Raw genomic sequence first — 12,516 nt, forward strand, 5'->3', positions numbered from 1 at the left:
TTGTTTGAAAGGATATCCAAGGGCTTCCCATAAGAATTACTCACTGTTATATAGATTCATAGATAGATTGAGAGATTGTTTTACGCCAGAATGGCAAAAGTCTAGATAGAGCCTCACTTACATTAAATATTATTACGTATTGATGAGTGTAAATAATTGATTAATGTTCATACAACTAAATTATCCTTGTATAGAAAACTTTATCGGTATATTACAAGAGACTTCTCTTAAGAGCTGAGTTTAGATTCAAAACACATTACGAAAATTTTATACCCTTAATACTTTAAATCTTTTCAATTTTGACGAAATCTCATATCAATATTGTCCAATTATTGTAATTGTGTATTGTAGGGTCATTTAGGTATGGCTTTACGTTGGTCAAATTAAATGTAGCCATAATTATTGATGTGTTAGGTTTCAAATATTGTGAAGAGAAACCACAAAAATATTTCCATGTCAGTCAAGACATGCGCCTGCTTTTGAATTTGTAACAACTTTACTTGTGAATGTTTCTGGCAAATAAAGAACTTTGACTTGACTTTGACTTGAATATACTTGTACGTGCTTTGAAATTCTCTTTATTTTGATACTTAAAATGTAATCTTACTGTAGCAGTATTCTTTAACGGCTATTTTCTGTTAAAGCCGGATTTTAATTTGGTGAGGACTGACGTCGTAAAGTGAAGATTAGGAGGGCATTATGTAAGGCTATGTTTTGATGAAATTACGAGTAACTGTCCTCAAAGGCCGGTAAAGTACCTGCCATATGTCGTGATCATTAAACATCAGGTAACTACGCTCATTTGTTCTCCTATTCCATAAAAAATACAATAACTAAGCCTTTAACTAATTTCAGGTGCCTGATAAATTTTACCTTCACCAGAAAATAAGTTTGGCTTTATAGCGAGATAACGTTGCCATGTTCATGAGCATAATATATAATAAGAAACATTAAAATATAATCAATGTCTTAATTATATATACTTTTTTTAGGGAAGAAGAAAAACAACGAGTGATCTGATGTAAGGTAATGATTGCTCGTGGTTTGAGCTGGGTAGTGCCGGACCAGAGATTATTGCTATTTATTAGGTACTTACTTAACAGTTTATCTTAGATATATTTGTGTCTTATATTTATATAAACATAGTATTTAAAATAAAAAATAAATATTTTGTTAATAAACAATTATTATACTCTCATTGAAAATTGTATGGTTTACAAAACATATACATGCGTAAGCAAATTTGTAGAGCGAATATTTCTGCTTTGTTATAAAAAGTAATACAATAAAAATGATATTGTTTTACTAAATGCAAACGAAAATCACTGTGCTCTAGACTCATTAATAGTTCAACGTCAGATTCGTTATCTTTTTGTTCTTTGTTTGTGATATTTGTCAGAAATATTTTTAATCACGCCTGGACGTAAAAAACTGCAGAGATGTATATTGGATATTTGATATTTTACATAGAAATAATTTTTGTTGTGCCCAATGACTTTCTAAGTGGCCTTTTTGTAATTTATAGGTTATTATTAGTCTTTAATAAACTAAACAAGAACTAAACAAACATTGGAACCAAACCTCCACTAAAATGTTGAAAGTTGCATTCATTTACGAATAAAAAAAGGGCATAAAAGGCATTTATTTTCTCAAAATTGATTCCTTTAAAAGTTATTTTTGATGTCATTTCTAATATACTAGATACTACTACCGCTTCGGAAACAAATAGCGCTCTGAGAGAGAAGAAGCGGTGCAAGAAACTCTCCCAGCATTCTTTTTTTGCGCTCTTTTTAATAAAAATATACAATATTGTACTGTCATTGCAATTGCTATAAAATAATCATAATCTAAGTCCCAGGCTGTCCGATCACATATTCAGCTGTGGAGATTACTCCAATCCTATTAAGGATTTACGACAGAGCCATTTTTTAATAAAACATTTAAATTTATTTATAGATAATGCCTTAACAGTGGCTGGAACTTAATTATAAAGGTGTATACATTTACCCTTAAAATTATTATGTATCTTATGAAGCCTACTAGAATTAGTTACAAGCAATCCCTTTTTTCTAGTGTTATAATAATGAAAATCACTATTAAGAGCAAAAAGGTGACAATTTAAACAAGTGGTAATAACCGTGTTGCAATAAAAAGTATTCATCGCTTATCTCTGTATCTCTATAGATATCTTCATATTATGGTCAAATAATTATTATTGATTATAGTGTGCAAATATTATAGACTCATGATTGCACTTTAAACAAAAAAAAAAACAGTTTGTCGTATAAATATTCTTTGATAAAATGCCCCTTAATGCTTCATCCGTGCGTCCGTTCTTGCGTTCCGACAAACTGGGAACAAAAAATATTCTAATTCTTTCTTTTTAATTAAATCAATATTCCAGTTTTACCAGCCTTCATTAACTATTTTTTGGTTTTAAAGTTAAATAACATCATCTTTTTGCCTTGTAATTATTATGACGGGTACTCATGATATTTGAATTACAATGTTAAAGTTCCGCGATGATAAAAGTTTAAAAACACTTTATGCCTATCACTAATTCCCCCAATACTCACTATTTACTGAACGCCTCTCGTTTGGAAAAGACGTTAGAATTTGATCTGTATGTGTCATGAACCAAAACATTAATTTATTGCTATAAAACAAATTATTGTATTATTTGAAGAAGATCCAAAGAAACTGCAAGGTATGATTACTATGCAAGGAAAGCGAAAAAGGTGGTTTTACGATGAACAACACAAAAACAAAATTAATGACCAATTCAATAAAAAGGAAATTAACATAAATACAACCTTCCTAGAATATGTAGAAGAGTACACATACCTTGGCCAATTAATATCTTCGGTAGACCCCACAAGCAAAGAAATAAATACAAGAATAACCAATGAATGGAAAACATATTGGTCTATGGAGGAAGTCATGAAGTCCACTAATCTCAGTTATTTAATTGAAAATTTTAATTTTTTAATTTTAAATTTATTAAAATGAAAAGTATTTAACACATGTATTCTACCCTGCATTACATATGGATGTGAGACATGGGCACTCAACAATAAGCACCGAGACAGGCTTAAGTACTGCAAAAGGTCTATGAAACGAAGTATGACGGGAAAAACACAGACTAGACAAAATTAGAAATGAAGACCTGAGACAAAAATACAAAAGTAACCGACATACTTAATACAATAGATCAGCAGAAGTGGGGACTGGCCACATGTTGAGAGATAGCTAGGAGACCAAAAATTGTCACTAATTGGTATCCAAGAGTTGCACACGGAGCCAGAGGAAACCTCGAACAAGATGGGAAGATGAACTTAAACCAACAGCGGGCCCGAACTGGAGAAGAGTGACCCACGACAGACTCCAATGGAAAGAGCTAGAGGAGGCCTTTGCCAAGCGGAGGCCTATGCAAATCGGCACACTGAGTTATGGACATTACTCTAACTCAAAATAAAGGGGCTTAATACTCGTAGATAGATAAAACGAATAATCGAGATTTTTCAATCCATTTCCTTTTGAATGAAACATATTTTTAAAAGGCTATGAAAAAACGTAAATGTATGTGTTTCACGAATATCACTTAACTGTCTCAAGACGATGATCAGAAAGGTTAATGGTCTGGAACAACTCCGGGTCGTTTAAATCTGGAATTTTCATTTACGCGTACAGAGTTGATTTGGGATCAAAAGAGTTATTGCTGACGCGAAGTCGGAGCACATTGGCAGAATTGGCGAGAGACTTGCACGCCCTCCCTCGAGAACTGGTGCATTCTGGTCGCTCGCCAAGGCTGTCCAAGGAAACTTCTGCCAGCCAGCCATTCCGCCACTGCACAGGGATGATGACCCGCTGGCCCATGACGCGAAAGAGAAAACTGATCTCATGGGCTCCCTCTTCGCATCAAACTCGACTCTGGATGATCAAGATGCACCACCGCATATTCCGCGGTGCCAGTCATACATGCCGGAGGTAAAAATCCGGCATGGCGCCATGCTTAAGGCGCTTCTCACCTTGGACATTCCATCGAGCGGGCCCGATGGCACTCCCCCGATAGTACTGCGGACATGTGTTCCGGAACTGGCGCCGGTCCTTTCCGCCTCTCCTACTCATCAGGCGTAGTCCCGAAATTATGCACCCGATCCCTAAGAAAGGTGTACGCTCAGATCCGTCCAACTATCGCCCCATTGCCGTTACCTCTATTTTCTCCAAAGTAATGGAGTCGATCATCCACCGCCAGCTCTTGGAATACCTAGAGGGGCACCAGCTGATCAGCAACTCCCAGTACGGTTTTCGTCAGGGTCGCTCAGCTGGTGATCTTCTTGCAAACCTCACCCATGAATGGGCGCAAACGGTTGAGTCGAAGGGAGAAGCGTTGGCGGTGAGATTTGATAGCGAAGGCCTTCGATCGGGTGTGGCACAAAGCGCTTATAGCGAAACTGCCATCCTATGGGCTTCCCGAGAAGTTGTGCAAATGGGTCACTAGCTTTTTGGCTAATCGGAGGATCAAGGTTGTTATCAACGTTGCAAGCTCCGACTTAAAACCCATAAACGCAGGTGTCTCGCAAGGCTGCGTGCTATCCCCTACGCTGTTCCTTTTGCATACAACTTTTAAATGTTGTTGTTTATGCTAAAAGCTTAATTTTGATCAAATTATAGGTAGAGGTGTTTAGTGAGTGTTGTTGAATATACTCGTAATTTAGATGAACATTCTTGTTTTTTGCAATTTGGTTGAGTTCCTGTGACAGTTTTCATCATGCTCGCTTAAATGTCACTGCTTGTGGCGGCGACGTGGGACGGGTCGTTCCCTTCCCTAAAATATGGTCAAGGGAGGCGATGGCTGGCCCATGCGTCATGCTCGTGAACGGGCGCTGCATGCGGTGGCAGGATGATCCTGTAGCCGGAAACTCTAGCTCATTGTTTTAAAATTAAAAATTATATTTTTTATATTTGGTAATAAAATGGTCGCTAAATACCTTTATTTATTTATTTACGGTGTGTGTGGATTGGTGCATCTACTGAACCATGGCCTGGTATTATTGTTGATACAGTAGTAGTCGGCCGTGACTGTACTCAATAGCTCTTGTTTTTACCTTTTATTAATTTACATTTTTTTGAGTATTTGTAGTTTGAGTATTATTGCTGCATCACTTTACATGTATTGTAACTGAAATGATTTGTGAGTGAGTGATTGTCACAAAGAGTTTCTTGCTACTTCTTCTTATTAAAGCTCAACCCTCAAAGGAGGTGGACATGGGACGGCTCATCCCCTTCCCTAAAATATGGTTGAGGGAGGCGATGGCTGGCTCATGCGTCATGCTCGTGAACGGGCGCTGCTTGTGGTGGCAGGATGATCCTGTTGCCGGAGGATCGGTTTCAGATTCTTTAAAGTTATTGTGTGTTTATATATGTATGGATATATACATAATTATTTACTTATAATCGCTTATAAAATGCTCACAGAATACCTTTATTTATTTATAGTTTATGTGGATGATGCAGCTACTGTACTCAATAACTTTTGTATTCATTTACATTTACTTTATTGACTATTTGACGTTTGAGTATGTCTGTTGCATCATTTTACATATTATATTGTAATTCGAAATGATTTGTAAATCGATGTACTTAAATGTAAATCTTGATATAAAAGAGTGGCAATGAGTTTCTTGCTACTTATTCTCATTAGCTCAACCCTTTACGAAGTAACTAAATATTTTTTTTTGACATTCACAAGTGTCATTTCCGTGACCTACGTGAATAAACTGATTATGATTGATTGATATATCGAGCGACGTTCAGTTCCGTGGTCACTTGCAAGAGAAGGCCAAACTGGCCTCAAAACAGCTTGGTGTACTCAGTAAGGCGAGACAGTACTTCACTAAAAGCCACCGCCTGCAACTTTATAAGCCAGAAATTCGGCCTCACATGGAGTACTGTTCTCACCATTGGGCGGGTGGTACCCAGCTTCTTCCATTTGACCGCATACAACGAAGAGCGGCTTGAATCATCGACGATCAAGTCATCTCCGATCGAATTGATTCTCTAGCATTGCGTAGAGATATGGGTTCTCTTTGCATCTTCTACCGCATTTATCACGGGGAGTGCTCAGAGGAGCTGTTCGGGTAGATTCCAGCGGCTGAATTTCACCACCGGACATTACTTGCAAAGTACCATCCGCATCACGTAGACGTATGGCATTCCACAACCGCGCGTTTTGTTCGAAATTTCTTGCCTCGAACAGCCACTTTGTGGAATCAACTACCGGCAGCGGTCTTCCCGAACAGATGCGACTTAGGGACCTTCAAGAAAAAAACATACTCCCACCTTAAAGGCCGGCAACGCATTACTTGACACACCTATTGTTGCAGATGTCCATGGGCGGTTGCCTCACCTCTCCCCATTCCGTGAGCCTCTTGCCCGTTTGCTCCCTCTCATATAAAAAAGGCGCGTTGTGAAAAAAGAAAGACGCACGCATCACTGTAACACGAAAGTAACAGGGTGAAGTTGGTTCCTAAAATTTTATCACGTTTGTGACATTCGTTATTTTTTTTTTGGTTACTTCGTCCATTATTAGGATAGGCAAAGGGTTCAAGCCCGTACAGCCATTTTCGTTATTTAATAATTAATTTTCAGAACCATCGTTGCAAGATTATCGTAGAATAGCACGAGCAATAAATAATTTTAAGGATTTTTGCTTTGTCAGGCCGAAGAAATATAACTTCTTGCATAAGTACACACACACTTTTTTTTCATTAATTTTATATAAGTTGTCCATCGTGCAATTTAAACTTTTAAAACCCTATTTCATAATATTTCAATACATCAATGACTGTTTTAGCATCACTTTCTTAAACGTATATCATTTGTAATTCTCTCCAAGAAAAGTGTCAGTTCAAACTCATGGCAAAGACGTGCTGATTTATTGATGAGGTTTCACGAGCTGTTCCCGCATCAGACAAACTTTACGCTTCGATACTGATTCGGAAGTATTTGGTGTAAATTTCCATTTGATTTATTCTTCTCCTTCTTTATTAAATCAAAGTTTGTTTAGCTTTACATTTATTTATATCGATACCTCAGTGCCAAAGTGTAACAAGTATGAAATTTTGTAAGTTTAAGATGAGTATAAGAAATTGTTTCATAAACGAAAACCCACCATTACCAAAGAGAAACAAGTCGATAAGTAAATACAGTTTAGTTGTAATTTCCAATATTTCTTCATAAGTCTAGCATATTATCGTTCCATACAGCAACAACTCGAGTTGTTTATTTTGGAACCCTTTTCTAGGTTACTCTGTGGAACTGAGGTATCGTTATGAATGCCTCGTTATCAATGCATTATAATCACAATGAGGTGTAAACGTCATAACAATGATTTTATTATTATTATGTTACAATCCTAATATTTATAAATCCAGTGCCCTGATGATTGTTTCCGGTGAACTCCTAAACAAATGAAGAGATTTTAATGGGGATTACTTCATGGAGTGCAATTTAGTCCAAATCGAGAGATAGGATAGTTTTTATTTCGATTTGGGACCCACAATTATTTTTATTTCCAATAATTTTTTTGTATGGAAATACTTTCTGTGAGAGAATTCATTGACGCATGGTTTGACAGTTCTTCTGTCAAACAATTTCATTATAACAGTAGCGAGCATATTAAAAGTTGTTAATATACTATTACTGAAATTGTTTAACATTGTACCTATTAAAAACAATAATGCACACAGTATTGATTAAGTGTAGTAAGTTCATGAAAGGTGAATGAAGCAACTTGTACACCAAAGTTTAATTGAAAGGAAACATTGTACAGTTTACTTTGAACGGCGGCACACAGAGCGGGATACAACTCTATTCATAGCTTCTCTATGTACATTCCCAATAACTACTGGCTATGTTCATTGCTTCCAACATACGGAAATACGAACGTTGATATCATATGTAGATACTACATACCTACTTATAATATTATATTTTAAATGAGTACAGTAGAAAGGTAAACACATATTGGTGAGGAAGAAACTTGGTGTCGTTAACAACATTGATCCGGAATTGATACCGATCCCTAACCGTCTATTCCGGATCTCTTACTCACCAGGAGTAGTCCTGAAATTATGGAAGGCGACTTTAGTGAACCCGATCTTCTTAGGTGCATGCTCATATTCTTTCAACTACCGTCTCATTTCCATAACCTCAATTTTCTTCAAAGTAATGGAGTCGTTTATCATCAAAACAATTGAAAGCTCAAAACTTTAAGAACAATTCACACGCAAGCTTTATTATCACTTAAATTATCCCTAAAATTGTAATATTACCTTCTAAATTTTTTCGTTTGATATAAACTTTAGAGTTGTTGAGAGAAATTTACATTATGATTTCTGGAAACATAATATCGAATGTAATTCAAACAACAGTTAACTTACACATAAGTGATTAAGGATCAGCAAAACAACTTATTTCGATAGTAATTATCCTTTGCCAGATAACATAGATCATTTAATATTAATTTTGAATTACATTAACAAGAAAAGCTCCTAAATATATATGATTATACAAGAACGCAGTATATTTTAAAATATGGTTTTGATACAAATAATAAAACAAATCTTTGTTGCTATGATTTCAAAGGCACGATCAGCCATTTGGCTGTATTCTTGAAATGTTCCAAACTTGGAACAACTTTGCGGCGTAAAACTTTTTAAAGGCGTTGATAATTATTATTGATGTCACTTAGCACTGCTTATGAATATTTAATAAAGGTTAAATATGATTCATATTGGAATATTTATGATGTTGGCAATATAATAATGAATTTATGTATAGCTTTACAAACTAGGCGGTTTTAGGCGATCACTGTAAGTAGCGTTTTTTTCATTTAAATAGTTATATTATTTCTCAATTAAAAGTTTAAAGTTGTCTTATATATTAATGTTATATAATTATCCTTAAAATTGTTACTACATTGCTCATATATTATTTTTTCATTTACAGTCTGTGTTTATTAATGCATCTTTTGTACTTAATAATTCTTTTCGGTTTTTATTTTATTTTATTAATTTACTTTTTTTTCCTTAACCATTTGCAAGTTAGTAATAAATTTTGACAATCATAAGTATCATTTATTTTACTTAAATAACAAAAAGTGGTTATGATTTAATCATAATTATCAGCAACAGCATATCATTGAAATGATTTTATAAGAATATACCAAAGGTTTCCTAATAAAACAAGCTATATGCAAATCAAAATTAGAACTGATCGTATTTCATAAAATACATAGTTTAACAAACTTCATTTATTCCATCGTATACGCAAATATCAAGTGCAATCAATTTCAAATCCACTCTAAAAGTGGAATCGATATATTATTGTGGTGTTGAATATTGTACAGATAGAGCGATGCCAAGTCGTCTATTCAACACACAATTCAATGTGAACTCAGTGTTAACGATCTAATATATTTCCCTGCTTTCAATTAACCCTGCTATTGAAAAGCCTATTGTTTTCAGCTTGACTGTGATGGACATTTTTACATCTTTCGCATAGAGCATTAACGATTGAGCTGTTTAATAAATTCGTGCGCATGAATCCAACTAAGCCAATCAAACCTGTATTTGATTTACACAAGAATCTAATGGCGCCTCTTCACAATCGGCGATTAAAAGCGATTTTTTTTTATAAAAATAAGGGACGAGGCGGACAGGACATTCAGCTGATGGTTATTGATACGCCCTGCCCATTACAATGCAGTGCCGTTCAGAATTCTTGAAAAACCCAAAAATTCTGAGCGGCACTACAATTGCGCTCGTCTCCTTGAGACATAAGATGTTAAGTCCATTTGCCCATTAGTTACACTAGACACGGTGCCCTTCAGACCAAAACACAATAATGCTTACACATAACTGCTTCACGACAGAAATAGGTGCCGTTGTGGTACCAATAACCTACCCGACCTCCTTTGCAAAGGAGCCTCCCACTTGTAATCATGATCATCATCGTGTAGAGTTCATCGTCTATAATCGTCAAAGTGACAGTGACTTGAAAATATTACGGACACGTATCAAAGGGATTTCGATTGTAGTTGCGTGCGTGTGCCATAATCACCGGTCATTCATTCACTGGAGGACACTGGGCAATGATTGAAGCCGTACGTACTTCGCATCGTCGTTGCAGCGTCGTTTTGTTATCCTTTTATTTACGTAGTGCGAGTAAGAAAGAAAGAAAGAAACGAAAGAAAATATATTTATTGACGTCATTATACATTCTGATAATAGTTCTTAAAGTTATACTAATCTAATTATGATCTAATGACGCCAATGGTCCCCCAACTCAGCATAGTTGTGGTTTTGAATGAATCCACAACGCTGGTCTTCCGTGGAAACCCAGAGAGCGCTACTAACGCACAGTCCTGTCACACGAAGGTGTACAAACTATTATTTCTCTTTGAGCACAAAGCACAAAAAATAGTGAAACTCGGAAAAATAGGGAAACTCGAAAGTACGATGCAATGATTACTGAGTGGTCAAATGAAGAAACATTTAAATTTTTAGAACTTAATCAAAACTACCCAGAAATATGGAATCTCAAACGTAAAAATAAAGTTGGTAGGTTGGTAGGTTGGTTGTTTCTATGAGGCTTAATTATAATATATATATATTGGTGAGCTAATAGCTCACCAATATTTTTAGCCGACTTCAAAAAAGGAGGAGGATGTCAATTCGTCGGTTTTTTTTATGTGTGTTACCTCAAAACTTTCGACTAGGTGAACCGATTTTGATAATACTTTTTTTATTTGAAAGCTGGTGCTTTCCAAGTGGTCCCATTGTAATTTGCTCCAGATTAGACATTGGTATCCATGAGAAAACCATAAAAGTCTTAAATTTTGCTTTACATACGTATAGCAAAGTGGATGATAAATTTACGAATAACTCAATATCGCGCCAACCGATTTCGATGATTCTTTTTTTATTGGAAAGGATATACTTCAAAGATAGTTTGGTTAGGTTCTGATTACGGAATCCATTACAAAGTAACGGAACACTGTAATCAAATTGCAAAAGTACTTACGTTCATTGCTGCATTGAAAAATTTAGTATATTTACACATATTTAGACAAATTGTTAGTTAGTGTACTTCAAATTCACTAAAAATCAGGAAATAAAAAAAAATTAACAAAAAAAACAACCACTTTCAAAAACACTATTCCAAAACAATAGATATAATGTGCACTAAAAAAGTATAAAAATTATTGCGTATTTTTATACAATCTAATTTATTAATCTTATTCTAGTTACGATTATTGTAATTTTTGCAATCGGTGTCATCCAAGATAGGTTTGTTACTACATACATAGTTATAGATCAGATGAGCTTGAGTCGTGAGGAGGCGAGAGGCTCTCGCGGGTTGCGGCGGAAGGACACCGATTCCAAAAATTACAATAATCGTAACTAGAATAAGATTAATTAATTAGATTGTATAAAAATACGCAATTATTTTTATACATTTTAGTGCATATTTTATCTATTGTTTTGGAATAGTGTTTTTGAAGGCGGTTGTTTTTTTTTTGTTTATTTTTTTATAATAATATTATTTAATTTATTTATATATTATTTTATATTAAAGTACCCAAATATTACAAGTTATTCTTGACTGTTTCTTTCACTAAGTTTTTCACAAATTCAACACGTGTTTCGACTCGGAGAATTCTGAAACCAGACCTAGTCTCGAATCAACATCTGCAGAAGATACCTCGTGTACCTGTAGTCATTTAAGATAACATAGATTGGATAAGATTAATTACTTTTTAAATAAGTTTCTTAATTTTTTTCCAGCGGGAATTGATTGTTTCAAGTATCTGAATGATACCGTAATTTATTTAAATTTTTATGTTAGTATTTGTTACTCTAAGCAAGTAGATATTTACTAAACTATCAGCGTTAAGCCACGAATGGGCTTCTTAAGAAGTTATAATTAATAACACAATTAGATTATAAGTTTTCTAACAATGGTAATAGTAATAGTTGTCTGAAAATAAACGGTTTTTTTTTAAGATTTACGTGTCAACATTTTCCTCAGGCATTCTGCATAGATTTTACTTACATGTCACTCTGTTACCAGTGCAACACCGATGGATCTATCCTATTTAAATATATTATAGTTAATTTATTTACAGATGTATTGTATATTACAAATTTAATGTTCATTTGTTTGTAATAATTGTGTTTTGGCTTCACTATAGTAATTGTTAAGCCACAAACTAACAATTATTACAGTCTGTAGGGAACTCATCTCAACGTATGTTTCCTACTGTCTGGCTGCAATTATTTCTACTCATAAGTCGGATAAAAAAACGATCCTATCAAATAAAGTCCGATATCTTTATTAGGATCATTCACAAAAAATTTGGTTAAGATAGTAAAAATTTAAACACTAGTTATAATTTGTTTCAATTTTATTGCCGCAACAGCGTTTAGGATTATAAAATTGAATGATCGT

This window comes from Leptidea sinapis, chromosome 8 (assembly GCF_905404315.1).
Source record: "Leptidea sinapis chromosome 8, ilLepSina1.1, whole genome shotgun sequence".
Lineage (NCBI taxonomy): Eukaryota > Metazoa > Arthropoda > Insecta > Lepidoptera > Pieridae > Leptidea > Leptidea sinapis.